Source organism: Aricia agestis, chromosome 3 (genome assembly GCF_905147365.1).
Source record: "Aricia agestis chromosome 3, ilAriAges1.1, whole genome shotgun sequence".
Classification (NCBI taxonomy): Eukaryota; Metazoa; Arthropoda; class Insecta; order Lepidoptera; family Lycaenidae; genus Aricia; species Aricia agestis.
The window spans coordinates 23,878,422-23,906,327 of NC_056408.1; the positions used below are offsets into that span (position 1 = coordinate 23,878,422).

Genomic DNA, 27,906 nt, shown 5'->3' on the forward strand with positions numbered 1-27,906 from the left:
GCACGCTCCGCTCTCCCGCGGAGAATGGAATCAGTAGCAGTGCAGTTTGGATGCAGTCGGTATGCGGTTCACACGACTGCACGCCAACTGCAACTGAACTGCAATCCAACTGCGCATTTGGTTTGCAGTTCTATTGCAGTCATGTCAACTGCATTCAAACTGCACTTGAACTGCAATTTTCGGTTGGATTGCAGTTAAAATGCGGTCCGTCTGTATAGACCCTATCAGAGTAAAAACTGCCTGTGGAACCAAAAATCATATCAAAAGTTGCAAAAAAAAATAAGGTTATTGGACATTCTATTTTCCTCACGATGTTTTTAGGGTTCCGTACCCAACGGGTAAAAACGGGACCCTATTACTAAGACTTCAACGTCTGTCTGCATTTCTGTCTGTCCGTCTGTCTGTCTGTCCATCTGTCTGTCCGTCTGTCTGTCTCCAGGCTGTATCTCAAGAACCTCTATACTTAGCTAGATTTCTGAAATTTTCACAGATTATGTACCTATATCTGTTGTCGCTATAACAACAAAATATACTTACTAAAAACAAAATAAATTAAATATTTAATAAATAATAAATATATATTATTAATTATTAATCATGATAATTATAATAAGTAATAAGTAATAATTTTTATATTATATAAGTTTAATAAATAACAAGTAATAAAAAAGTTAAATTATTTTAATATTATAAAATATGTAAAAGTGAGTTTATTTCTTTGTTTGTTACGTTTTCTCGCCTTTTACTTATTTATTTCGAGAATACCCTTTTAAAACTTTTTATTGTCCACATTTACAAAGTAATTATAAGCTGTGAATAAATATACCGCTGCAGCTGTTAGCGACTCAACATCCATTTTGAATCCGTCCGCACATTGGCGCGATCCAAAGCATACTGAAAGAACTTCCTATGTGTGGATTACTCACAAACGCCGTTGCAAGCGCACTGCCAACGCGTCTGCAGACGCGTTGGCCAACGCGTTCGCCTATGTCGAGAGCCGCCATTAAAAACATCGTGAGAAAAATAGCATGTCCAAGAACCTTATTTTTTTGCAATTATGATATGATTTTTTGGCTCCACAGGCAGTTTTTACTCTGATAAAGCTCAGCAAGCTGACGAAGACACGGCACGATTAGTATATTTTAGTTATTTTCATAGTAGGATGTCATATGGAATCCTTTTATGGGGAAACGCTGCCGACATTAATACAATATTTGTGCTGCAGAAGCGAGCCATACGTTCTATTTATAAAATGTCTGCTTTAGAATCTCTGAGAGATAAATTTAAAGAAATTGGTATTCTAACTGTTGCTTCTCAATACATTTTGGGTAATGTAATATAAGTATGTTAGAAAAAATATAAATAAATTTAAAGTTAAAAGTACTTAAAAGTGACATTCACTGTAGAAATACTGGAAATAAGCACAAGCTGGACATGGGGGGGGGGGGGGGTCACTCACTATACAGGGTGTAACAAAAACAAGTGATAATACTTTAGGGAGTGTACGTGTTCCTTCAAACTGCACTTGAACTGCAATTTTCGGTTGGATTGCAGTTAAAATGCGGTCCGTCTGTATAGACCCTATCAGAGTAAAAACTGCCTGTGGAACCAAAAATCATATCAAAAGTTGCAAAAAAAAATAAGGTTATTGGACATTCTATTTTCCTCACGATGTTTTTAGGGTTCCGTACCCAACGGGTAAAAACGGGACCCTATTACTAAGACTTCAACGTCTGTCTGCATTTCTGTCTGTCCGTCTGTCTGTCTGTCCATCTGTCTGTCCGTCTGTCTGTCTCCAGGCTGTATCTCAAGAACCTCTATACTTAGCTAGATTTCTGAAATTTTCACAGATTATGTACCTATATCTGTTGTCGCTATAACAACAAAATATACTTACTAAAAACAAAATAAATTAAATATTTAATAAATAATAAATATATATTATTAATTATTAATCATGATAATTATAATAAGTAATAAGTAATAATTTTTATATTATATAAGTTTAATAAATAACAAGTAATAAAAAAGTTAAATTATTTTAATATTATAAAATATGTAAAAGTGAGTTTATTTCTTTGTTTGTTACGTTTTCTCGCCTTTTACTTATTTATTTCGAGAATACCCTTTTAAAACTTTTTATTGTCCACATTTACAAAGTAATTATAAGCTGTGAATAAATATACCGCTGCAGCTGTTAGCGACTCAACATCCATTTTGAATCCGTCCGCACATTGGCGCGATCCAAAGCATACTGAAAGAACTTCCTATGTGTGGATTACTCACAAACGCCGTTGCAAGCGCACTGCCAACGCGTCTGCAGACGCGTTGGCCAACGCGTTCGCCTATGTCGAGAGCCGCCATTAAAAACATCGTGAGAAAAATAGCATGTCCAAGAACCTTATTTTTTTGCAATTATGATATGATTTTTTGGCTCCACAGGCAGTTTTTACTCTGATAAAGCTCAGCAAGCTGACGAAGACACGGCACGATTAGTATATTTTAGTTATTTTCATAGTAGGATGTCATATGGAATCCTTTTATGGGGAAACGCTGCCGACATTAATACAATATTTGTGCTGCAGAAGCGAGCCATACGTTCTATTTATAAAATGTCTGCTTTAGAATCTCTGAGAGATAAATTTAAAGAAATTGGTATTCTAACTGTTGCTTCTCAATACATTTTGGGTAATGTAATATAAGTATGTTAGAAAAAATATAAATAAATTTAAAGTTAAAAGTACTTAAAAGTGACATTCACTGTAGAAATACTGGAAATAAGCACAAGCTGGACATGGGGGGGGGGGGGTCACTCACTATACAGGGTGTAACAAAAACAAGTGATAATACTTTAGGGAGTGTACGTGTTCCTTGTAGAGAGTTAACTGTGTAAGTAGCAGCGCTGAAAGACCAAAATTTTTTTTCACTTTTGTATGGGGAATAATAATAATAATAATAATCATTTTTATTCAGGCAATAAACCCATACAACAATACTTATTTTTGTATATAAATAAAATTAAGTTAAAATGAAATTAAATTTTACATAAAAGTATACATTGTGAATAAAATAATAAATATAAGCAATAGGTAAAAATAAAATGTTACAAAAATACTTTTATCATTTCTGGTTTCTGTCGCGATGCACCGATAGCCAGTAGGCTGGAAACGAATTCTCCGGACACCCGGCACACACACCGAGAATATCATTCTTAGAAGAACGCACGCGGGCCCAGAATTCCGAAACTCGTGCTCTAATAACGGCGAAGTAGTCGGGAACTCTGGCGTCGGCAAACATGCTCGAAGCGCTGCAATATTTTGGCAGTCTCATAAGAATGCGGTATGCGTTATTATACTGCACCCTGATGCTGCTCCTTACAGTTTTAGAGCAGTTTGACCCAAAGCTGACATGTATAAAAGCATTGACAATATGCCCTAAATAGTGTCAGCCTTGCTTCAATGCTGCACCGTGCAAAACGGCGCGCGAGCATGTTACACCGAACGGCCATTGCCTGTCTCTCATGAACAATGTCTTCATTGTCAGACAGATTCTCGGTCAAAATGTGTCCCAGGTATCGGAAACGCTCGACTCGCTGCACTACTTCTCCATCTAAATAAACCGGTGGGACCCTCTCCGGACCCTTGTCAGCCTTAAACACCATCATCTGCGTCTTAGCAATATTGTATTTGAGACCATGGTTTCTAGCATAGGTCTCACAAATGCCGAGAAGCCGTCTTAAGCCTCTGATTGAGCGGCTCAGAAGGACCATATCATCAGCATAGCTCAAATTATTAATGCATATCGTACCTATGTGGCAACCCACACGGGCGCCCCTGAGCTCCTCAATCAGACCATTGACGTACAGGCTAAACAGGTCCGGAGAGGTCAATCCTCCTTGGCGCACCCCACACTCTAATCTAAAATCATTAGATGTTGTGTCGCCCCATTTCACAAAATTTGTTTGGTTTCCGTACCAGTATCTCAACAGATTCACAGTTTGGTCAGGTATACTACATTGTAGGAGCTTTTGCCAAAGTAAATTATAATTTACCAGGTCAAAAGCTCGGCTGAGATCTAAGAAGCATGCGTATACGGATGTTTTTCTTTTTGTATAATACTGAACCGTTGATTTGAGCGCAAATATAGCCGAATCTGTTGAGAGACCGGGACGAAAGCCAAACTGCGCATCGATCCTAATATTATTACTTATGCTAGGGTAAATTAATGTTTCCAAAATTTTTCCTATGATGGTTCCTAAAGAGATCGGTCTATAATTTTTTGGGTTCGAAAGATCGCCTGTTCTATTTTTAGGCATGGGTACCACCATTGTTCTCATAAGATTTTTGGGCAAATAGGCTATGTTGACGCAGATTGTAAAGAGATCTGCCAACATAGGCATCACAAATTCATGCGCGTGTAAAATGTGCTCTAAACTAAGGCCATCGAAACCAGGCGCTTTGCCTTTCTTCATTTTAAAAATAACTTTGGATATCTCTTCAGGAGAGAAGCCACTACGGCCAATGTAATTTCTATCGACACTAATGTTAGTCGTATCTGTATTATTAGGTATGCGCAAGGGACTTACTTTAAAGTGGTGTGCGAATAACTCGGCGATCTGACTTTGATCCTGAACATCATTGACACAGACCGGAAGACCCTGCTCAAAGTTAAGGCGTTTTGTCGCTTTCCAAAATTTGGAGAAATTTCCGTCCGACCGGTGTGTGGCAATGATGTCCATCTTTATTTTCTCTTCATTCCTTTGACACCATTTCAGTTTATTCTTAAAAATTTTACGGCTAATCACCATGTTATTGTACAAAGTACCAGATTTTGGCTTCCCGTTCCACATCCAGCAGTTAAAATCAAATCTGGCCTTTCTGTGATATTCACGGACATGTTCCACCCTACAACTTTTTTACTCCTAGCAGGTACATCGCGACTTGAAACACTTTGTATTGCAGCATCTTGTAAACTTTTAAATATATCATTATAAAATTTATCTATTTCTAAAACATGTTCTTTACAATTCATATTAAATTTTAAAATATCACATTCAGTGCACTTCACAATATAATGACTAGAATCTAAACAAATTTTACTTAAATTATCACAGCACAACTTCTTATACAGACTAATTTCGTCAGTGGATCTATTAACTCGTGACACTCGGGCCCTTGCCCATACAAAAGTGAAAAAAAATGCTCGTCTTTCAGAGCTGCTACTTTCACAGTGAACTCTCTACAAGGAACATGTACACACCCTAAAGTATTATCACTAGTTTTTGTTACACACTGTAGTCACTACACTAATCTTTTTTTTTTCTGCACCCTCGGACTGTTCTGGGTTGACATTTTTCAATTTGACATTAGATTTTGGGGGGGGTGGTCATGTCGGTCCGCGCCTGAAATACTTACGGCCAACGCGCGAACGCCCGTTCTACACATTGGGCCAACGCGTCTGCCAACGCGTCTGCCAACGCGTCGGCCAACGCGTCGACCAACGCGTTCGCCGAAATTGAAAGCAATATTAAAGCAATATTGAACAGAAATTGCTAAAAAAATACTGGATATGGGTGGTAGATCTATCAATTTTTGGTTCTTACATTACCAATTTTTGGCATGACGTCTACTAACCTATATTTAGGCGGTTTTTGACCAAGTTAGGGGCAAACCGTAAAACAGAGGGAAAAAATATTTAGGGGATTTTTAGGGGAAATTCAAAATACACGTCAAATACAGTTTTTTTGCCAAATATCACGTTCCTATTGCGTTCCTAATATTTTTTACCATCTTTAAATTACTTGAGCGCCACAACAACTAATCGAGGTCGAGATTCGAGATGTTAAACAGATGAATACAGTTCGACAAGGCTATAAATGAATATGTCAATGGGCGCTGCTGGTAAAGGAGAACTGTCAAAAATGACTTTTTGTATGATAGAAGCGTTAGTTCCTTTTCTCGCCACATTTATTTAAAGCCTTGTCCAGCGTAATAAAGTTGAGTAGGTAATATATTTTTATTGAATAAAAGAAAAAGTAATCAAGGGGATTTCTAGGGGAAATCAAATTAGTTCAGGAGTACGGCGCCGAGACCATCTGGCAACACTGCAACAGGCAACACTGCTGTGATCTGTCAAAAAGTTTTTTGTGATTTGCTTACGATTCAAGCGTTCCGTTCCGAGTTTCGTAAAAACGCCGACTAGTTTTTTTAATAAATTTAACTGTATTTTTTCGTTCTTTTCTGAAATTGACTGTATAATATTATTCTTAAAACTTTATTGAATATTTGAAGTAACATAACCATAAGACGTGTAGTTTATCTTTATGTTTCAAAGTGTTAAAAACTTTTGACCGCTTAAAACTTTGTGGACTTCTTAGTGTCGTGGGTGTATTTCTGTTTGTAAACGGAGAAAATTGGTCGCCCTTGATAAGGTAAGGATTCGAATACTTTTAGCACTACTCATTCTAAAGTTTAAAAACAAGTTTCTTAGTTTGTAAAAGTTGAAAGCATGTTCGCTATTCTAGCCTTGTATCTATGTAAATGAAAGTAGGTTTCCGCTATCTTTGCCACACTCATGTGAGAAATTAATCAAATCAAACAACAGACGTGTTGATTTTGAAAATATTAGCTTTTTCGCAATAGCTTACTGTAAGAATTATAATATTATGGACATGTTGTTGTTTTTAATCTAATAATGGGTATTGATTGGAAATAGTGTCCTTGAAGGCTGAAGGTGTACTAATAAAATAATAATTATAGCTTTATGTATGGAAAAAGAAATGATTTCTTAATGATTTAATTGTAAGTTCTCATTTTATCTATATTTTCATTGTTTCCATATAATATATCTTCATATTAGTGATATTAGCATCTTATATATAAACCTTTCCTTAATGTAATATGGTACAGTTTGGGGTAATAGTTGTTTGATGATGTGTGCCGTGTGGCCCTACATCTGAACTCTGAACAATTTTTTTAATTCACTCGATTGCTACAACTACTTAATATGAAAATAAATATCTACCAATAATTTATTGCAGAGGAGTATTATTTAACTATATTCCTATTTCTTACAGTTTAAATTTTAAGTCATACCTACCAGACTATAAAGCATAGCTATAATAGCATTGAAACACAGGATCAGAAACATTAAAGGTCACTTTAACGATAAATTGGAACATAAGATTGATTACATGTTGGTAGAGTTTAATTGTAGATTACATATTCTCTTAAATGTCTCTGGGATGGTTAAGGAATATGTTTCTAGTGAAGTTAATTTTTGTTGATTTTTAATTTATAAATCATTAGTATTATTATTACAAAAATTGAAAAATTTTTCAATCAGTGTCTTTTTGAAAAATTGACAAATGAATGCATGCATGTAACAAAATGATGCGGTAAATTGAATTTCTAGGTATGCAGGTACAGTTTCAAGGTAAAGATAAGTTTGTATTATAGTTTTGCTAGATTTTTATTGAACATTATAGTTTATTTAATAATTGTTGTATGGGAGCCCCGGCCTCCTTAAAAATATATTTTTTAAATATTTTTTTGTACATTTGTTGTTAAAGGAGCAATAAGAACTTAATATATTATGCTTATATTGTAGTTTTTGTGTCTAGCTATCACAGTTCTTGATATTCAGCCTGGTGACAGACAGATAAAAAAGTCTTAGGGCCTATACTCCCTAAGTACAGAATCCTAAAAATATGATTGCCGTGTGTGCACTGTGCAATGAATTAATGAACTTTCCACAATATCTACAAGAAAGCAAACCATAACAAAAAGTTTTATGAATATAGGTATGCTTTTGCATGCAGTATAGATGTTTTGATTTATTTGAAAAAATAAAGGGTTGGTATTTGAATCACGCATTATAGGTAGAGGCCCCCCTATAATGCGTGATTCAACGGTGGTGGTATTTAAGTGTCATAAATATAAGAACAGTATACAATTCTCAGGTAATTACAGCAAAAAGGTAAAAAATTACAGCAATGTATCACTCCGTGCTGGCCCAATACGACTTGGTTGGGTTAGGTTAGATGGCTAAGGCGGGAGCGTAGCGCAGCGAAGCGTGGTTATTTTTTTGTGAACCACCCAGAAATAGGAGCCCCGCGTAGCGGGGCTCCGTCGACTAATAATTGAAGCCAGTTGTTATAATATATCTATAAAAAATGTAGGGGATGCTATTAAACCTTTAATTAGTTTGCTAGGGTGCAAATAAGTGCCTATAACTTGTTACGCAAGGGCGATAGGGCATTGCATTCCCGCAGATGCCAGCAGCGTCGGAGCTGTATATTTACAATATAAGACATAGAACCGAGTTTGCCCACACCCAAAAAAGACTAATTTGTTTGTAAGTCCACTAATTTGGTTGTTTTATTGAACGTAACTTCAAAAACTAAAAAAAAATGTTCGTGGTAACTAATGATTTCCTAACTTTAGGGGTCCCCCCTACCCCCCCTACCCCCCTCCTCTCGCTCCTCTCCCGCCCCCTCCCTATAATGCGTAATTCAAATGCAACCCCAAAATAAATCAAAACATCTATACTGACTTAGAATAGCTGCTAAAATTTTTCTAAGATAAAAAAAAACATTAACATGAGATTGAAATGAAAACAATGAAGGTGAAACATTCGGAAATCGTGAAGTATGCTCTCGCACCTTTGATCATAATAATATTATATTTCTTCTCACACCTAACTTCTATAGCTAAGGAGTAAGGACAGAAGCGCGTGTGACGTCACCGCTAATGATTCATCCATCTCTGTCATCCTGACCTCTGGGAGTCTGGGTGTGATATCACTCGCCGTGTACTCGCTCGGTAAACATACTGTTTGTATTGTGATGAATTTCCTCTTTGTCCTCTCATGTAATGTTGAAAGTCAATGTCAGCAAATCCTTTTCTATACTTTTCCGCGCAATTTGTTTTTGCGGCGATGATACAAAAATTATGTAACAAGCGACACCCCTCGCGGCTCGCCGATCGCCGCCGAGAGAGAAAGTTTCAAGAACGATAGTTGATAATAATAATCTAAATTTTACTTTAGATGATGTTCTTGAAACTCTTTAGATTCTATAAGGCAACTATAGTCTATAACCCGACTACGCGAATTATATGTTACCCGGAGCATTAGAAATACATACATATAATTTTTAGGGTTCCGTACCCAAGAGTCTGTACGTTGGGAGACCCATGCTTCGGCACGAATGGGCCGGCTCGACCGGAGAAATACCACGGGCTCACAGAAAACCGGCGTGAAACAGCGCTTGCGCTGTGTTTCGCCGAGTGAGTGAGTTTACCGGAGGCCCAATCCCCTATTCCCTTCCCTTCTCTACCCTCTCCTATTACCCTATTCCTTCTTAAAAGGCCGGCAACGCACTTGCAGCTCTTTTGATGCTGCGAGTGTGTATGGGCGACGGAAGTTGCTTTCCATCAGGTGACCCATTTGCTCGTTTGCCCCCTTATTTCATAAAAAAAAGGGTAAAAACGGGACCATATTACTGAGACTTTGATGTCTGTCCGCCTGTCTCCAGGCTGTAACTCAAGAACCGCTATTGCTAGAATTCTGAAATTTTCACAGATTGTGTTTCATATCTGTTGCCGCTATAACAACAAATACTAAAAACAAAATAAAATTAAAATTTAAGGGGGGCTCTGATACAATAAACGTGGTTTTTTTGCCTTTTTTGCTCTATATCAATAATGACAACATGAATTGTAAGTACTTGAAATTCTCAAAGTCTTTAATTATATGTTTATTTAATAATAATATTAAAATAAAATAAAAAGTTAAATCCCATACAAAAAACACAATTTTGGCCTAATTCTGCTCTTTAATGGTACGGAACCCTACGTGCGCGAGTCCGACTCGCACTTGGCCGATTTTTATTTTTGCAATGCCGACTACCGATACCGGTGCAGTTCCTTCATTCCCTATAAAGGAATGTACACACCAATACTTACAAGAGTCTCGATATTATGATACTGCTGCTGTTTATTAGCGTTTCATAATAAACGGTCGTGAAAATTGTATTTTATAGCGTCAGTAATGAGTTTCCGAGATCGGAGATACCTGACGCTGATGTAATTCGACCTTCGCAAATCGCCACCTTACTGGATATTTTAAAATGTATATAAACAACAACAAATGTGTACACGTTGGCTGAAGCTCGAAGCCATGTTCAATGCGCTTAGCATGACCACTGCACCACAGAAAGTTACGAAAAACATACAGAAATCTCAATTTGTATCTAAACTGTAAAGTCGGTCGGCATTTCTATTCTACTCTTTCGCTTTTCTACTGCGATGATGCTAAGATTGCTGACCAGTTGTAGATTGTAGAGTGTCGACACCATTTTCTCTTTTTCGCATCGAAGTTCGAACTGCTGCCTGCTACTTTAAGCATTAGATTAAATAATTTCTATTCTTTACTCGAGGATCGATCTTATTGCATTAATTATAAAACTTAAACATTATGATACATATTGAGTGTCCGTGTTATTCTGCGCCTCATCAAGTCCAGGAAAACGCAAACTTCCCGGAAAATCAACTATTTTCCTCCCAGGTATTTCTAATAGATATCATCGGTACTTCTCGCTGGCGTTAGCTTCATCTGAAATTCAGCTACCGCCGTTTTAAGAAATATTATATTTTTGAAACGGCGACCTTGCGATATCTTATCAAGTTATCACTAATTACCGCAGCACAAATATTTGACGTGGTCGGATTATACGGCCCGATAAGCAGCAAGTACGGTGTTCGGCCGGTGTTTGGCCGGCAGTAAATCTCTTCAGTGCTAACAATAGGGCAGCAGCTTCATGGTCACTTTCCGCCGTAACAACAAACGAGGCGGTTACAGTTGATACGATCAAGCATGGGCGTACGGAGGTACCCCCTGGATCATGTTGACGTCCCTACTAAGTATATTATCTAGTACTTTTATTATTATATTTTTACAACTAAAAATTATTAATTTTTTATTCTTTGTAAACCCTAGCTTATCAAAAATCTGATTTGCCTCCCCCTGGCCCAATATATGGGTGTTTTGCCCCCCCCCCTGGCCCAGAATATGGGTAATTTGCCCCTCCCTGGCCCAGAACCTGGGTACGCCCATGCGATCAAGGAGACCTTATTATTACCCTACTAAGGTTTAACGGAACATATTATTCTGTTATCGCTTGGAGACGATTTGGTGACGATTAATTAAGACAAAACACTGTTTTTAGGGGGTCCGTCAAAAATTTCACTTCTGAAACCTTCGGTCCTTCTTAAACCCTGTACTAAAAAAGTTTGAAAACCATCAGTGGTTAGGCCTAAGGGAACCCTAGAATTTAGATAATAGATGTTCCGTTCGCGGTTCGACATCGCCTGATACAAATTGTATTTATTACAACGAAACTATCAAGCAATATTATGTGAATTAAGTGACCTCAGCCACAGAATATATAATAGTACCTCAGCACCCCCTATCGGCGAGCGGCCGGCCGAACTCGTTATAACCCGATGACATCATCCATCGTCCGAGTTCGGACCTCGCGTATAAATCGAACGCCCCTCGCCGTCGCGCCATTAAAGACTTTATTCGCTGACCATAAAAGCTAAATATCCATCCACAGAGCGGTATGATAAATGGCGAGTGTATGAAAAACTCGCGAGTGGTGGTATGCCGGTTACGTAACGCCAACGGTCCTTAGTCAAAAACGTCGTTAATCGCCGCTCCGGAGATCGAGCTTCCCGCAGCCCGCAGGCCGCAGCCCGCAGGCCGCAGCCCGCTTGTTCGCCTCAATTTGCGAATAAATCATAATTATCTTTAATTGTTTATTGTCGTCGAGGACAACGGAGCGATCCCTTGTAAATATTGTTAGTCCGTAGCCCGCATATCACTAGACGACGAATAATTTTATGACTGATAACTTGTAGGGGACAAACTGGGTATAGCTCTAAGCTGGGTGCAGTCGGTGTTAGTCATCTAGAAAGGCGCTCTAAATATAATTTTAAAACAAGTCCACCAAAATAAGGACGTTACACTAACCCGGACGGACGTCCGGTGCCGGAGAGACTGTCGCTGACCGCTGCAGCTGTAGATACACATACAGTATAACTGTCAGTGTAATCGTTTACGACAAGCGCAGTTTACATTCGCAAACATGAAACGGGGAATGCGCGAGAGCCACGTGAGCAGGTGCCGCCCGCGCGCCTCGCGCCGCGCCGCGCCGCCGCCGGATGCGCTTTTACTTTCGTTTTTTAAATTTGACCCAATAAAGTGAACTAAACAAATTAGCTCGAGGCGCACGCGAAAGTTTTAGTAACGAGCGTGTCCTTGGGCTTTGATAACGAACAGGATTCACGGGTTTGAGCATACATTTGGAGCATGAAAACGCTATGAACACATCACGAGCCAAAAAAACGTATGGGTTTGTTTATTCGTCCCAGATGTGGAGGCTCAAAAAAAGGCTGAGTCCTGAGGGATGGTGCACACGTGTCCGCAGCCGGCACAGAAATAGAAGCGCCGCGTGTGCGGACTGCGGGGTTCTGGATACATTGATGGTGCCTCCTTAATCTGAATCTTGTTGAGTCTGTAGTGTTGATTCTTCTTCAGAAACTTTTGGTAACTTATCCTACAGTCTGAGTTCTACTTTTGTCGTAGATATTGTTGATAGGAGTAACAATTTAATCCTTTCATTTCGTGCTAGCACCTTTCTTTGGATTTTAATGATGATGCTATTAAATCTTTTGTCGGTCTTCTCTCTTCTTAAATTCTTTTCAAACACATAACTCGAGAGCGCTAGCGGAAAATGTGCGATGGAATCCAAACACAATATACGTAGTAGAGACACATCACACAATGTACAGATAAATAAAGAGATAGGAGCGATAGTCGAATCGTAGCAGGGGGTTCCGTATTTTTCTCCACAGCTCTTTATGAATGCTGGATCAGCTAAAGCTCTGGGTACTAAAAAACTTTGCTAGAATTAAAATATAAAAAAAAGAAAATCACATTAATGGTCAATTACATCATGTGTGATGTGACCGATTTAGTGATGACGTGAGTAGTATCAACAATCAACTATGGCGCAGGAAGCGGTGCTCGTAACTCATAAGGATAATGTAACATTCCTACATAATGTAGTCGTTCACTTTTAATGGGCGATATTTTGAAGACTATTATTACGAATATGTAGGTCACGTTAAAAATGTTTAATCTACTAAGCAGTCAACACAATCTGCAATTTTGCAAGCGATTGCGCTGCATTTTATCAGATGCAAAACAATTTCGCAGTCATGAATAATTATGATGTGTTATTATGATTTTTTGATGATCTATATCGTAGATTTTCCACATATAATCAACTAGATGTCGCCCGCAACTCCGTTGCGGTTTAAGATAATTAAAAAAATATATATTTTATCGCGCAGGAACCGTACATTTCTCGGGGATAAAAAGTGTCGTATTTCCTTTCCCGGGACTCAAAGTATCTCCATACCGTTTCAGCAAAATGGGTTCATCGGTTAGGGCGTGAAGAGTTAACAGACAGACAGATAGGTAGACTGACAGACACACTTTCGCATTTATAATATCAGTATGGATAAGCAGATACTAGAAACGATTGCTTTACTGAAGATCTGAAGTGGTCTCATTGCTCGGTGTTTCGGTATTGTATGGTTTTTCAGTCCGGCTCGTGCATCTCTAACGCTAAGCGCCGATGACGGAAACTCGCCATATACCGTGTAGTCGTCACTCGTCAGTTCGCGAACAACGCTCGCCGCGCCCGCGCCTCTTGTGATACCGCGACCGTGGTCCGTGACTAGTGTACACAACTACACAGTGCACACAGTGAATACCTGGTGTCAGTGGTCAGTGCACGGTTCTCCCGTGGTGATACTTCAGGAATCGGAAAACTTATTGCTCTTTTTAAGCTCCATCTTTGGAAGTTTCTACGTATTTTATCTTTGTGCCGGTTACCGCCACATTTTATTAATAATTTTATGGAGGAAAATATAATAATATGTAGTCGACGTAGAGTCTTCGCGCATTATATTTCGGAATTTATGGCTGTTGGGTTGGAGGAATGTGTTAATCGAGTATAATAATATGTTCCAACTAGGATTGCAGTTCGCCAAACTTAGTAGCCGGGCAAACGGCCAGTTTAGCAAGATATTGTAGAGGCCGGAGTCTGCTATTGCTTCTAAGACGGTTAGGAGTTGGGACAGCCGGCTCCGGCGACGTCGGTCCGTGGACCCGTGGACCGTGACCACCGGCCGGCGACAGACCTTTTTGTTTGGGAGGCCTCAAGTGCCTCAAGCCTCAAGTCTTAACAGTTAGCTGTGATTTGCGAACGTAAAAGAGCAGGACAGCTACGCTCCTTAATAATGGATCTTACAGTTTACTGCTTAGTCTTACAGCCGCACTGAGGGAGATTTAATGGTTACTTAACTTTAATTGAATGAGAAATTTTAGCTTCATACATTTTCTTTAAAATTATTCACTATAATAAAGTTGAGTAATTAATTGTTAAAAGTCTTAGAGTGCGATCATTAGTTCGTTAGTTTTTGTCCGTTACATATCTAAGGTATATATCATTTTAATGGTTAAAAACAAATTAAAATAATAGTAACACCCAAATAATCGTGAAACTTCTAACGAACGTTCGCCGTGGAAACCTTCCGTAGAGCTGAGAGCATGATATCATCATATCACCCATTGTTTATATAATTCTCGCCGACCGCGAAACATAGTGATAATTATATTATTCAAATATTTGACGAAGCCTTAAAATTCTAGCGACGCTCAACGCCCGCAGACCGCACTCAATGACACTATCAGCTGAAGATGGGAGAGCGGAGGACTCGCTAAATGTAGAGACGCAGATCGACAACCGTCGAATATTGTTTTCGTTCCTGGCTTTAATTTTATTTCGCTGCAACATTATTTTGAGTAATTTAAAGTAAGCCAATAGTCTTATGAATACGATGTCCGGAATGGTCCCATTACGAATACGTTAACCGGCGAAAATTTACTGTTAGCGGAAATTAGCAGTTAACTCGAGTAGTGTGTCGGCCTGTACTTTTATACTAAAGCCATTATATTATATTTTCATCAGCTTACAGATAATACAATTAATTATTATTAAATATTATTCTGGCCTAAGAAGGCTCCGCAGATATCAATAGACTTTATTCTGCCTCACAGGTTTAAACTTTGAATTCTTTCGAATTTTTTGTTAATAACCCGATTGTCGATCGTGATTTCCTTACCTGCCCATACGTAACATAGATAAATACTTTAAAAATGTATTATTATCTGTCGTTATCTCCTCCGATAACGCGCCAAAGAGTTTGACTCACTCGCGCTATCTGCGCCCGCCGCCCGCCCCACATCACTCCAGTCCACACTCGACTCCATACATAATAATATTATATTCAGTTGTAGCTTAATATAGTGTACAAAATGATACTTTTTCAGTTAATTTATACAAATAAAAATAGATTAGATGACTAAAGGGCGAGATTTGTCGAAAAAATTATATACCTCTCGGTGCCTTAAGAGGATACACCAGGGGCGAGAAAAATTGAAAATAGGTATTTGAAAATGAATTGCTGTCTCACCAATCTCAAGTCTCCCACCGCAGAGAGCGATAGAGAAAACACGACAAAAGTTCTAATAAAAGAACAGAAAATCTTCGGATCGTTGTCCGCTGATTCCTTCTCCAAAACTTAACCGATTTAAGTACTTTTTTCATTAGGAATTAAAGCAAGGCTTGAGCTGTGTTCCTATGTTTTATTTTTTTTGTATATTTTAACCAGTTTTGTTTTCTGGGTGTTTGAACACAGAGGAAAAATTTTTTGGGTTTTTGGACGTTCTTATATTTTTTAATAATAAAATTATGAAAAAAAAGAAAACATAGGGACATGCTAATAGTGGCCATAGATATTCAGGAAAAAAAATCATAACTCTACCGGTATTATCCAGGGAGGAAATAGGGGACAACGTTTGTATGGAAAAACGGCGGTGTGGTTTCCTCTTAATGGTAGGTCGTCGGTAGTTGCATTTCTACCTGACTTCAGACTGAAGAAATGTAGAAATGTATGAGGATGTAGTCGCTCCTAACAAATTACGGTTTACGTATGCGTGTGGGGAGTTAATTTCTTTAAACTTTCACAAGCACGAGGTATGGTTTATGCATGGGAGCAGTTTCCACGGCTGCCGACTCCGCAGTCCGTATTGTCGAGGCACGAGGCGAGGCCGAGCGCTCGGGGAACGGGTTTCAAACCTGACCCTCCGCGTTCTGTTTAGGCACATTTTGTGGAAAATCTTTGTGAAGGTCATTTCCTGTAGACTGTAGAGAGGAATAAAAATCTGTTCGATTGTCACAAAACGGTGCACACTCAGTTAACGGTGGTCGGTTTAGCCGCTGGGAGAGCAAAATATCTGGACGCGCTGTTTTCCTATGTTGTATGCGAATCGATGATGATTATTTAAATCGTAGCAGGCCACCGGTTTGATATTACAGCCCCGACGATAATATTCTGATTTCGAAACATAAAAAATTATGTGCGACACTAAAACTACGTCGATGCGAATTCGCCAATTTGGTCCTTAGTGCGTTGAGTTAAAAAATATCGGCCACGGAGTCACTCCGGAGCCGGTTATCATGAATACCTACGTGCCTGAATTTGAATCTGTGCTCGGCGACCTTGAGGCGGAAGCGTGTCACACTACCGCGACTTGCCGTGCGTTTGGAACGACCACTTCAAACATTACAAACCTGTCACCTTCAAGCGAACGTCCTAAACAGTGTTCTTACTTTTGTTCTGAGATCATTAGATAGTCTTACCTTTGCCCTTCGCCCTCCCTGAGATAATATCAGACTTGAAGTAGACGGTTGTGTGGTGACTGGTGGGCTAGTGCCTAAAGAAATGTAGAGTATATACATATTATGTAAGTATATATGTCGACACATCCTATGCATAACTAACTAACTGGAAAAGTCAAGTTGTACAGGAGAGCCGAATGAAAGTTAATATTACGATAGCATCTTCAATATTGTAGCTAATGACTTGAAAATCAGCACCTAGGGCTCTTTTTGAACGTATTTTTGAATATTGCATCCAATTTATTTAAATTTCTTTCGGATTATAAAATACAGCACTTAAAGAGTTTTACTCTGGAATCCAGGCGCCATTTTTTTGTGAATGTGCCACATACGTAGTTATACATGGGAAAAACATTTACAAAAATAATAATTACTGCCTGATAGATGGTTATGCACTGTAACTTAACTCTAACCGTATTTTAGTAAGTGGCACATTATGGGTTATACTTGGGAATACATCAATAGAAAAACTAAATTATTTGTATTTTTTACCTTTAAGTGCTTACATTTACTACTAATAATATCAATAAAACAACTGAGTGGTATTGTACTTTATTTTCCAAAAGAAAACAAAACAAAAAAGTAATTCTAAAAATGTTATTACAAGCCTATAATATCTAATAACTTTGTTTTATTGTATCAAAAATCTTATGCCTAAAGTGTATAATTTCTATCTGACTTAGAGCTATTTGAACTTTGAAAAATTAATAGTACGGGAGCCATAGAACAAAATTTTTTGTGATTACTAACAAGCTATTTTTTTGTGAGTAGCTACATTTTGATAAGACGAACATTTTTATTTTCGAAAAATCTCGAGAGTGGTAGCTAACAGACATAGAAAGGATTTCATACTTTGACTTGATGGTCCTAAAATATGGATTGTTTTATTTGTAGGACAAGGTTACTCTTAAATTATATAGCTATTAACCTATCAATGTACAAAAAATCAGCTGGTTAGGGTTCCGTTTTAGGGTTCTGTAATCAACAAAACTTGGTTGACTCTGTACCCTAAAACGGAACCCTTACCAGCTGATTTTTTAAGCTACTCACAAAAAATTAGCTTGTTAGTAATCACAAAAAAAATGTTCTAAGGCTCCCTCACTAAAAATAAGATATCATCTAAAGATATCAGATAATCACTACTGTATCACAGCATTTTAACTATTATTAATAAGGCTTTGATAAAACTAAATATCATACTATCAGTATCAGTCTTCATTTAATTCAGCTTCATCATCGCCTCCAGGAACCAAACTTTGATAGAAATTATGGTATTTAACGGGTATTATTTGATGATCACACAAATATTTCAAGTCCTGAAATTTATTCTTAGGTACTGAAAACTTGTGGAAATAAGCTTTAGATATTGAACACTGTTCACCGTCAGCAACGATTTCTTTTCGGCGACGTCTAGTGTTCAGTTGGCGATGGGTGTACAAAATAATACAATCATATTCATGGCTACAAAAATCAGTCTTATAATAAATCCTATCAGTCTCATTTGGTAAAACTTGAAGCTGTCGAATTTGTGACCACATCATTTTTTCACCTTTGGCATTAATGACCCAATTAGCGCCAGACAAAAACTGTTTAAAATCTAAAAAATCGGGATTCTGCATTTCAATAACATGATATGGTTTATCATCTTGTTTGGCCCATCGAATCATATTATACCAGTCATCTGGACTATATATCATTTTGTTCTTAGCAAATCTTTCGATGAGAGCGTGAACTGAGTCCCCTTCGTTTTGGGTATGTCCACGCTCCAAAAAAGTATGGGTGATGGTTACATTAAAATGTTTTGCTGCATACAAATAAGCTAAGAATACGATCCGGTTTCTATTCTGACCTCCGCAATTATCACTAAAAAAATTGAAATTTATAATCCCTTTTTGATTATGTTCTTTAATGTAGTTATAAACACAACTTGACACTTCTGTTGCGCCTTTTTTTGCAGTCGTCTCATCCCAAACATAACATGTTCCCTCTTTTTTACCAAGGCTGTAAAAAGTAAGATTGTAAACTGACAATTTTCTCTTATAATATAAAATACTGGCTTGTCCATGTGGTATCCCATGAATTTTTTGAAAATCATAAGTAGTAGTAAGTGTTTTATCACTATCTCTAACGGATAACTCTTTATATTTATTTTTTAACTCTCGGGCTATTTCCTTATTTCTTATATGGTCAGTATACGTTTTGAATTCAGTTTCTGGAACAGGTTTTGGTAAATTTTTGTAGACGTGGCATACATCACACTGATCTTTGCGTGGGGCATGAAAACCTAAGTTGAAATTAGTATTCACGATGTCCCTATATTGACGTAAAGTTTTGGCTGGATTGCTATAGTATAAGCTGTTGTCAACAACCCACTCTTTGTATAAAAGAAACATACGGCTGTAAGACAGTGATTCATCCAAATACAGTTTGGAAGTACGGCTGCGAACGTAGTGCGATTCTACTGGTTGAAAATTGTTAACGTGATCACACACGCTCTTGATCATTTCAGCATCTATCACTAATTGGCGATTATTACGCCCACCTCTGGCATCAGCTGTTATAATACCACCACTATCTTCAATTTTTTTCAAAGCCGTTGTAACCATACCAGCGCCAATGCCTAACGTGTTCAAAAACATGACTTTGCACACAGGTACTGGATCGACAGGAGAACCTACAATGGGTAAACTATAAGTGATTGTGTACTGTCTCCGGGATGGAAGTTCTGTAGTTCTTCTACGCTTGTTAATTTTCTTACAATATTTGGAAATAAAATCCCACTGTCTCACATTATTACCGATGCTCCAAAAGCTATCAAATATTTTTTTCCTTAACTCATCAGTAAACTTTTGCGGACAGTGGAATTTACATTTATTACAAAACGCTTTTATAATTCTACCTGGTCTCTCAGTACCATCTCTACTGAAGTAACATTTACCAGTATTTCTATTCAGTTTTCTTTTGACATCTTTCCACTGATCCTTGTGGACTCTACGACCTCGTCCTTTATCTTTCTTGTTTTCGTTATTATTAATTCTTGATCTGGTAGTGCTTGCTACAGACGGAGGGCTTTGTATTGACAATAAAGAAGTACCGGGAGTACCGTTATCTAAAGGCGAAGGTGGAATAGAATTTATTCCATCTATATCTAGTAAAGATGCAATAGACGAAGTTGGGGGTCCTTTATCTTTCTTGTTTACGTTATTATTAATTCTTGATCTGGGAGTGCTTGTTATAGACGGAGGGCTTTGTATTGACAATAAAGAAGTACCGGGAGTACCGTTATCTAAAGGCGAAGGTGGAATAGAATTTATTCCATTTATATCTAGTAAAGATGCAATAGACGAAGTTGGGGCATTATTTGATGACATCACTGGTGATTGCAAGAAAGAGTCTAAATTATTTAAAGCGACAATACATGAATCTGGACCAGTATTTGAGGATAGTAATGGGTCGTTATTAACAATTATTGTAGAATCATTTAGAATTAGATTCTGGTCTCTATTAGTAGCCAATTTAGTATGTATTTGTTGCTCGTTATAAGTATTTGTTATAGGATCTTCAGTCGAGATATTATCATTAAGAGCTTGGTTTTCATTTTCCTGTACTGTGTAATCCTCGGAATCACTACTTTCAAGAATATTATTATTGTTTTCCCAGTACGTCCTTTCTTCTTCGGTAAAATATGGTACAGGTGATTCTGAAAATAGAAAACGTAAAAAAGAATTAATTATAAAAATCATATTATACTTTTGTAAAAAAAAAAAAATACTTTACAGCTGATAATTTATTATACATATAAAGCAATATAAGATAGAAGTAGTGGTACTTAAAGAGTTCAATGTAATTACGTATCCCTCAAAAAACTCTGCAATTGGCAGATATAAATAAATATTTTTGACTAATCCAACGCATATTTCATGTAGTGGTAGTTAGATTTAAGTTATGAACGGTCAACCCAACGCATATTTCGTATAGTGGTAGTTAGATTATAGTTTTAAATCGTCAATTCAACGCATAAATAGATAAGTACCACATAGTTAAAATCCATTATTAAAAGTCCAAAGCAAAAGGATCTAACTGCGGAAGTTAAACACTCTGCGCTGGGTTTTGACAACTAATTAAAATAATTATTAAAACACATTTTATTATTACCACAAAGAATTAACAAATCCTTCATTAAATGAATTAAGCTACGGACATGTAAATAAATAAATTAATCACTAACACAAACTAAAATATTTAAGTCAATAAAAACCTGCTTTCGTGGTTCCGTGGTGGTAACTTGCACTATGCGACATTTCTTTTCGTTCACAAGCCTTTTTTAAATTTTCTTTAAAGCGCATTCGTTCAGAGCTCATTTTAAATCAACTTATTACAACGTATTCGCTAACGAACACACGCTACGCCTGTGCACTACACTCGCCGCGGTATAACTGACTAACAGGTAGATCCCCTCCCGCCCGCACCTCTCTTCCTCGCTCTATCCCCGCGCATAAATACGGGTCTACCAAATAGCTAGATTTGCGGCTCTCACTATTATAAGATGCACATTTATGCTATTATAAATGCGGCTTAAAATGAAAAATAAATATTATTTTAATAGTCTATCCTATAAAACCGAGGCCACAGATTACGAAAATGAAACAATCGTATAACTCGTCAATTGGCACTTAGTGAGTTATGCATAGGACGTGTCGATGTATATTCTGAAGTAGCCTTTTCAAACATCACAAGCGTATACAGCACGCTGTGGTCTGTACTGCTCTCATTATCATAATATAGGACGAAATCTCTGCCAAGGTCAAGAAAAGAGGTTTGTCATGCGGCGCTGCTCACTGTCGTACCACGTCGCTGCCGCTGTTGTCGATGATGATGTGACATGGAACGAACGCGGGGACAACAACATGGCATGCGGCCAATCGATTGCACTTCGCACGACGAAAGCCTACTTAATGTGATTCGCAACAGCTGCCGTTGTGTTGAGTGTTGACTGTTGACGCTATCATAATATTGCTGGTGGAGCTCTCTTTTAGTCGCGGATTGCGATACCCACACCCCACAATGCCATACTTATATTATTACAAATGCGAAAGTTTGTCTGTGACTATGTATCTATGTAACTGTCAGTGATGAGTCCCGGGAAAGGACATAGGATACTTTTTATGTCGGTAAAATACGGTTCCCGCGAAACGAGTTTCGACAAAACGGGCGTCATCTAGTCGGGATATAATGGAAGTGTCGAGTCATCTGCGGACTGCGACAAAGTTAACAGAGTTGTACAGAGTTAACCGCCGGAAAGGATGTGATATAACTCAGGATATAACCCAGTAGTCCTGTGTTACGGCTGTTACCTCACGGCGGCGCGGGACCGGTTTGTCCGCGCCGGCGCGCCGCCGCAGCCTCACGCGTTATCATTTTTTCACACGCCTCGCTGCAGACGCTCAGAGACTCTACCTACGTCCTTCACATATCGACGCTATACTCATGTACTATAAAACGTATAACGGCGATAAACTTTGTCCCTATTTAAATATCTTGTTGAGAACTAAACCTTTGCTTGTGCTAGAGCTACTTAGTGGTCCTTTGCTAGTTATTCTAGACTTACTAAACGTACTACAAGTTACAACTTACAACACACGACGTGCGAGGCGTGACCCCATATTGTTTTCATTCATCGTGGCGGCAAATGTCAGCTCTTGATTGATACGCTCCGGAGTCGGGAGTCGGGACCGGTGACCGGTGTGGTGCTAGTTTACATGTCAGCTCGGGAGTCGGGACCGGTGACCGGTGTGGTGCTAGTTTACATGTCAGCTCGGGAGTCGGGACCGGTGACCGGTGTGGTGCTAGTTTACATGTCAGCTCGGGAGTCGGGACCGGTGACCGGTGTGGTGCTAGTTTACATGTCAGCTCGGGAGTCGGGACCGGTGACCGGTGTGGTGCTAGTTTACATGTCAGCTCGGGAGTCGGGACCGGTGACCGGTGTGGTGCTAGTTTACATGTCAGCTCGGGAGTCGGGACCGGTGACCGGTGTGGTGCTAGTTTACATGTCAATCGAAACTAGTTTATTCTACTTTGAATTTTATTCAAAATACGGAACTTAAAACAGATTTATGCAGTTCCTATGATCATTTTTGAAAAATATAGAGCTGTTGTCTTGCTTTGTTGCCGATGTTGGTTTTTTCCAATTAATATTCCTTTCTCAGCTCGTAACGCGTGGATGTCTGACTTGACGGCACTGATATCATAATCAGCTTGAACGACCGTGGTTCAGACAGCTACAAGAATTTACAAGATTCACCGATTTGTAGTGAACAAAGTTAATGTTAGGCACAGGTGCTTAGGTGTTGATGAGTGGTGACTGGTGAGTGGTGGCAGGCGGCAGCTCGTAGACAACAATAGTAGCCGTCGTCGCAGGTCAGCGCCGGATCCGCCGTCGTGACCGAACAATGAGCCGGCCTCAACTGTTACCTCAACTGTTACCGGTCTGTTACCTGTTCTCGCCTAAGCCTCAGAAGAGGCTTAGGCGAGAACAGGTAACAGACAGACACACTTTCACATTTATAATATTAGTAAAAGTATGGATTGGAATATTATATACTACAATTCACGACCTTTTTTCTGGATGGATGGATGACTGGAATCGCGGTCACGGAATGGAAGAGTCACGTAGTAGCTGCGCTCGTGCTCCGGTGGCTAATGGCTATATAAGTCCACGTCTGGCTCCTAGTTTTCGTAAGCCTAAGAACGAAAACTAGGAGCTAACTTTTAAGAACTCTTCTACAAAAATAGCTTCATACTTTGAAACTATGCTGTCTGCAGTCTGAAGTTTACAAAGTATGAACAGTTTTATCTCGAGTGAACACGCATTTATGTGTAGTGGGCTCGTGGGCAAACGACACCCGGGCTGCGGGCAGCAGAGGTGTGTGGTGTGTGTGGTGTGAAGAAAGGCTTGTCGGTTGTCGTGTTCTCATAACTTTCTCCGTATCGATGTTAACTTTTCCCCGCCCGGCCGCCGCTCCCACCGCGTCTACGGATTACCGACTCCGCGACTATAATCCGTCTTGAACGTTCGCTCCTCGCCTATAGTTAGCATCTTATCAGTGACACACAGGTGTTATTAACGACTATTATGTAGTGTATTGTATGAAAGTTGCTGCAGTTACAGTTGGTCTATGTTTTTGTATAGCACACTACGTGTTGTGCAGACGTTGCACTTGTGCCATTTGTTTAATTTATACTCAGTGAAATTAACGCTAATTTCTTAAATAACATAAAGCAAAATGCTTTATGCTACAGCATAGATCCTCTAGTATTCGTCTAGTTTTATTCGGATTCATCCTCTATTAGTCTTATCAAATATAAGTATCAATTAAAGTTATTAGTCAATAATGGCATCAGTCAATGCACATAATTGATATACTTGGGTAATGAGATATTGCAAGTACGCTTATCAGTCCGATAGCGCACAGCGCACTGATAACGGGACGGGAGTGATAAGGTCGATGAGCCGCCCCGCGACCTTCTGCTCTGCGCTATAATAATAATTATAATATTCATTATAATGTTAATAAACAGATTAATTCATTCCTATTTATAGTTGCATTACTTTATGCAGTATGAGTTATGAGTTTGACAATGAGCTATGACTATTGCAAAACATGATAACATGAAATATTGCACAAAAAATAAAATATCGAAATTAGCATTTTTTCCAACTATGATGATCGATCGTTGAGTCAACGTATGACGCAGAATTAAAATATCGTACTTTGCACTTATTAAAATTATATCAATTTCAATAATATAATAATTAATAATAGATGACGCCAGCAACACCGTCTCGCCAAAATAAGTTTTTATCGCGCGGGAACCGTAATTTTTTTCGGGATATATAGTAAAAAGTCCTTTTCCGGGACTCTTATGTGTCTCCATACCACAGCAAAATCGGTTTATACTTTATCGGTTAGACGTGAAGACTGAAGAGGAAACGGACAGTCAGACACACTTTCGCATTTATATAATGTTAGTATGGATTTATAATAAAATTGCTAAGATTTTAATCATAAAATCTTAAGTCGATGTAAATGTCGATTACTCGTGACTTAGCCAATGAGTTTCAATGAGTGTAAATGTCAATGTTAGAATTTATCTGCTCGCAACGCTGTTGACCTACACTACACCACAATTGGCCTCCACAAACCACGATTAATTCCCGGCATTAAAAGTTATAACCTCATAATGTAGCTTCGTGCTAGGTCGCTGACAGCTCCGATGCGCTTTATTACCGAGTGATAAGGGCGAGGAGTTGCTCGTATTCACCGGACTAGGGCCCGATTCTCAAGCGTCGAATTAAGCTTCGATAGCTGGCACATTATACCGATTCCCGTTTACACAGACTGTCTTAGCGCGCGTTTTTGTGCGTACGTGGTATTTGTCGAAATGTATGAAAATAAGCTTTATCAAATTCTTATAGCGTTTGGAAAAACACGCGACGCGCGCTGCATCCGAAATTCGAATTACGCGCAATTTCAAACTTCAAACTTCAAAATAATTTATTTAAAATAGGTTTACAAAAACACTTTTTGACGTCAAAGATAATTACAATTTAGATTTAAAATACAATTACATTAACCATAATATCAGGACAACATAATAATTAATAATATATTAAAAAATGAAAACATTAACATAATTTATATAAAATCACCAATGTATGAGGAGCAATGAGCAGACTTCAGGGAAATATGATACAGATTTACACCCAATTAATATCCTTATCATTTAAGTAATTATCAACCTTGTAATATGCTTTTCCGACTAGCACTCTTTTTACAATTTTTTTAAATTTTGTTTCTGGCAAGCAAACTATTTTATGCGGTATTTTATTATAAAATCTTATACAGTTGCCCATAAAAGACTTATTTGTTTTAGTTAAGTGAAATTTAGGAACATGCAGTTTATTTTTATTTCTAGTGTTTCTATTATGATAATCACATTTTTGTTTAAAAAGGTCTATATAATGAGGGCAAAGTGATAATTTTAATTTCTTTAAATTTTTCTTTAAGTGAATCTCGACATTTCATTTGATATATAGCACGTACTGCACGTTTTTGCAAAACAAAAATACTGTCCAAGTCGGCTGCTGATCCCCATAATAAAAGCCCGTAAGACATTAAACTGTGAAAATACGCAAAGTAAACAAGCCTTGCTGTATCTATATCGGTTAGTTGGCGTATTTTCCTTACAGCATAAGCAGCAGCACTAAGTTTAGACGAAAGGTGTTCAATGTGACTATTCCATTGTAATCTCGAGTCCAATCGAATGCTTAAAAAAGAAGTTGAGTTAGTCAAATTAATTTTTTCGCTCTCTATTATGATTTCGGATTCGATTGTTTTAACATTAGGTACAGAGAATCTAACACAGTTCGTTTTTTTCGCATTAAGAGCAAGATTGTTTGCTTTAAACCACTTAGCCATTTTTTGCAGTGTTTTGTTAACATGCAGAAGCTGACTATCTTTCCGATCTACTTTAAAAATCAGTGAGTATCATCTGCAAACAATACAATGTCATCACATTCGTCAATTACATATGGAAGATCATTAATATAAACTAAAAACAAAAAAAGACCAAGTATAGAGCCCTGAGGCACACCGATCTGAACGAATGACCCCGACGAAATAGCATGTCCAATGCCTACACATTGTTTTCTATTAGACAAATACGATTTTATCATATCTAATGCTTGGCCACGTATTCCATAATAACTAAGTTTCTTAAGTAGTGTTTGATGATCCACGCAATCAAAGGCTTTGGAGAGATCACAAAATACTCCAATGGCATTCTGTAAGGCCTCCCAAGCCTCCAATATCAATGATATTAGCTTGGCTGCAGCGTGAGTTGTTGATCTCCCTTTTGAGAAGCCAAATTGCTGGTTATGAATAATTTTGAATTTAGAAAAATGTGCTAATAACTAGTCAAGCATAATTTTTTCAAAAATCTTGCTTAGTGAGGGTAGTATTGATACCGGCCTGTAATTTGAAGGGTCTTCTCTACAACCATTTTTAAAAAGCGGAATAATTTTACTAATTTTAAATAAATCAGTTAAGTGCCCTTTTAAAATACTATCGTTAAATGCCACTGCTAATATAGGCGCGATAACATCAATAACCGGCTGCAATACCTTGACGGAAATGCCGCATAAATCTTCAGTACTTTTCAATTTCAGTGTTTTAAAAGGTTTTTTAATATCCGCTTGATTAACTGGTGTAAATGGAAAATTTTCTGGCACATCAATATTAACATTACTTTCCAATAATTCTAGTGCCTGTTTAGATGAACCCTGAAGACCTTCAGTTATTTTTATGGGTATATTTGTGAAATACTCCTCAAAGCATTGTGCCACTTGTACTTTATCTGAGACGATAGAATCATTAATTTTTAATTGAATAGATTCATTGCTACTATTTAATTTTCCTGTTTCAGTATTTATAGTTTTCCAAATAGTTTTAACTTTATCAGTAGATTTTATTAAGTTACGTCTTATACAATTTCATTTAGCTTGTAAGCAGCATTTTTAAAGATTTTGGAGTAGTTCCTAACATAATCGTGAAACGCTTTATCTGTCTTGAATGCCCTCTCACTATAAAGATCATGCATCTTGTCACGACTTATTCTCAACCCTTTAGTTGCCCAATCATTAAAAGCTTTTTTTCTGATATGTATGTATTTCCCTTTTTGTAAAAATACTTTGAAATTCTTTATTAATACTATTCCATAAATTATTAAATAATTCATCAGGATCATTGGCCAAATTAATAATTGATGGAAGACTATACTCAATACGAGATTTGAATCTATTCAATTTTGCTTCAGTTAAAGGCCTTAAGCTGTGAACAGATTGCTTATGAGTTACTATAAGAGGTAATTCAATTTTCAAACCATGTAGCTGATGTTGGAGTAATTCTGGTTGGCTCTTTAAATACATAATCTAGATTAAAGGACTTACAAAGTGATAATAGATTGTTCCT

General features: G+C 37.9%; 1 protein-coding gene across 7 annotated transcripts in view; it reads left to right on the forward strand.

The window, feature by feature from the left end:
• Positions 1–6,303: 6,303 nt before the first annotated feature.
• LOC121725441 (spectrin beta chain, non-erythrocytic 2) overlaps positions 6,304–27,906 on the forward strand; it is a 96,738-nt gene continuing 75,135 nt past the window's right edge. For 5 of the 7 annotated variants that reach the window (XM_042112422.1, XM_042112421.1, XM_042112428.1 and 2 more), the window contains exon 1: positions 13,727–13,856. The gene's annotated coding sequence lies outside the window, so the exon portion shown is untranslated. Of the gene's footprint in view, positions 6,431–13,726; positions 13,857–27,906 lie in introns of those variants that run through there. The other 2 variants (XM_042112429.1, XM_042112423.1) reach the window with 2 other exon arrangements.